Below are 3253 nucleotides of genomic sequence, written 5' to 3' on the forward strand. Positions count from 1 at the left end.
GAACTGGTGATTTATTGCAAAAAGTCTTCTTAGTACACAAGAAAACCAATAGACTAACTGTCTATCATGTTAGACTAATATTGACAATCAGCAAAATCATAATGTCCAGGGAAGGATAATGTGTTCATGCTGCACATTCCCTCCACGATGTTGAGGCGAAATAAATAAAAAAATGAAATTTATTGGTTTTTTGTAAAGAGGAAAAATTGTGGACATGGAATTGTAACTTCAGAATTTTTGAAAGGCCTTTCTTTTTTTACGGGCTGTATTGACCAGCTTGAATGCGGACAGATTCAGTGCTGCGTGAAATATGCCTGTAATATAATTTACCATTCCGATTAATTACATTTTTGAATTCTACGTCACTGTTGATTTAATCAGAGTTCTCACCTTAGACGTAGAATTAGTCCTTCTGCCACAATATTAATTCATTAGTCGCCCTCGATGTTCTTCTCTTTGTTGACCGTGTGTACCTTCCTAAGTCGGCATCGGTTCACTTCACGTAGACGGTGGAAACCAAGGAAATACAATGCTACGTCACTTTAAAAAATATTGAGAAGTATCGAAGTGTTACGAAAATTATTTATTCACAAGACAATAAGACTTGCTCTGCTCGTCGCACAAATCATGATTACTAACAACATGGCTGCCTTTCCGCACAGTCCGAAATTACGTCCGTCCTCCACAAGGCAACAATCGAAAGTGTCTCTTAGCTCCTTCTTGGAGTATGAAACAAAAGCGAATCCAATATGAACATTACAGAGATTATATTCTACATCCCTCTCAATTTGATCTTTGACGCAGCCTTTAAGGTGTTGTATGTCTCTGCGTCGGAATGTGTCATTACAATGTGAATAAACCCTACGAATCTGAATTTTACTATGTAGTGGTTCCTTGTCGGGACTAAAATGAAAAGAACCTTTCTTCGTATCTGGAACCATAAAATGGTAAGCTCCCAGACGAATTGGTGCCGCTACAGTGTGCTCACCAATCACTAGCCATCCCGATCTACATCCAAATCTACATCGATACTCTGCTAATTACGTTGAAGTGCCTGGCAGAGGGTTCTTCGGACCACCTTCAAAATTCTCTATTCTCCAAATGTCGTATAGCGCGCGGAAATAACAAACACCTACATCTTTTTCGTACGAGCTCTTCAAATGGTTCAAATGGCTCTAAGCTCTATGGAACTTAACATCTGAGGTCATCAGTCCCCTAGACTTAGAATTACTTAAACATTAACGAACCTAACCACACACACATCCATGCCCACGGCAGAATTCGAACCTGCGACCGTAGCAGAAGCGCCGTTCCACACCGAAGCGCCTAGAACCGGTTGGCCACAGCGACCGGCTGCACGAGCTCTGACTTCCCTTATTTTATCATAGTGATCGTTTCTTCCTATCTAGATCGGCGTCAACAAAATATTTTCAAATTCAGAGGAGAAAGCTGGTGACTGGAATTTCGTGAGAAGATTGCTCCGCAACGAAAAATGCCTGTGTTTTAATGATCTCCATCACAAATCCTCCATCATTTCAGTGACACTCTCCCCCCTATTTCGCGATGATGCAAAACATGCTACCATCTTTGCACTTTTTCGATGTACCTGCTAATAAAACGTAGTGTTGGGTTAGCCTTCCCCACATGATTTTCTGTGTGTTCCTTACAATTTAAGTTGTTCGTAATTGTAATTACTACGTATTTAGTTGAATGTATGGCCTTTAGATTTGACTGATTTATCGTGTGACGGAAGTTTAACGGATTACTTTTAGCACTCATGTGGATGACCTCACACTTTTCGTTATTTATGGTCGTTGCAATTTGTTTGCCGGCCGGTGTGGCCGTGCAGTTCTAGGCGCTACAGTCTGGAACCACGTGACCGCTACGATCGCAGGTTCGAATCCTGCCTCGGGCATGGATATGTGTGATGTCCGTAAGATAGTTAGGTTTAAGTAGTTCTAAGTTATAGGGGACTGATGACCACAGATGTTAAGTCCCAGAGTGTTCAGAGCCATTTATCTATTTCTTTGCAATGTGTTTTGATCTTCTGATGACTTTATTAGTCGATAACCGACAGCGTCATCTGCAAACAACCTAAGCGACTGCTCAGATTGTCTCGCAAATCGTTTATACGGATAAGGAACAGCAAAGGGCCTGTAACACTAAGATGTGCGTCAACACGAGATCTGCGCCCCCATGGAACTTGTGGACCGAGCTAAGTTGTCGGGACGACTTCCCAGTGCAGAACACTAGAATGATCGCCCCCCCCCCCCCCCCCCGCCCCCCCTCAGCGATCGAGCACGAGAAGTCTCCTCTACGACGATCGACCCAAGAGTGTTCGATCATCCACATCCAACTCCTCAGTTTGGGCCGTCATGGCAACAAGCATATCACGTAAAACGTTATGTACTTCTGTCCAATGACAGCAGACGAATCAGAGACTTGTATAAACAACTCAGAATTTCCAACAAGCCAAGCAAACGCCGCTGGAACCCCACCAGGTCAGGTTCACACAGCAGCAGGCCGCTCCTCGTCAAGAACTGGTCAGTTCTCTCCAGATGTTACCGGGTAAGACACTCAGCGTCAAATTCTGAGCTTCCTGGGGTCGTGACTCGGGACGTCACTATGTGTGCCACTGGATGTCAGACTCGGAAAAACTTTCTTCTTCAAGGAGTGAAAATGACTGTAATGCGTGAGTTATTGCCGGATTTGTTATGCGCTCTGTATGTGCTTTCATCCTGCTCAGACAGCAGCTGGTATAGATTTTACGCTTGTGAGCGTATATATACGTTGTTATGTGGCTAGCGGAGCTTGTGGACTGGCCCTGTTCGATTTCCTTTACCTACATTTATGTAATTCGAAAATCTGTGCCCAGACATCAGTTTACTAAAACAACGTGACAATTTTAAAAAACTCCAAAATGTTAATTCTAAAAAAAGGGAGATATTTTTCCGGCTCAGTTAAATACAAATCTATTCGTAAGTATTTGAGTTTCATATTGAAACAGTCTCGAGGTTAGAACCTCATTTTCAGCAGTTTCTTTAATTGTATTAATATTGTATTATTTTGTCAACTGGAAATACTGAATTATAATATTCTAATGAAAATACGATTTTATTTGAGTCAAATCAAATAAATTAAAATTTGATTCAGACATGTGAAATGACTTGTCTATACTAATAAAGTTCCCAGAAAGAATTTCACTCTGCAGCAGAGAGTGCGCTGCGATGAAACGTCCTCTCAGAACTAGAAT

The sequence above is a fragment of the Schistocerca gregaria genome, unplaced genomic scaffold (genome assembly GCF_023897955.1).
Source record: "Schistocerca gregaria isolate iqSchGreg1 unplaced genomic scaffold, iqSchGreg1.2 ptg000338l, whole genome shotgun sequence".
Lineage (NCBI taxonomy): Eukaryota > Metazoa > Arthropoda > Insecta > Orthoptera > Acrididae > Schistocerca > Schistocerca gregaria.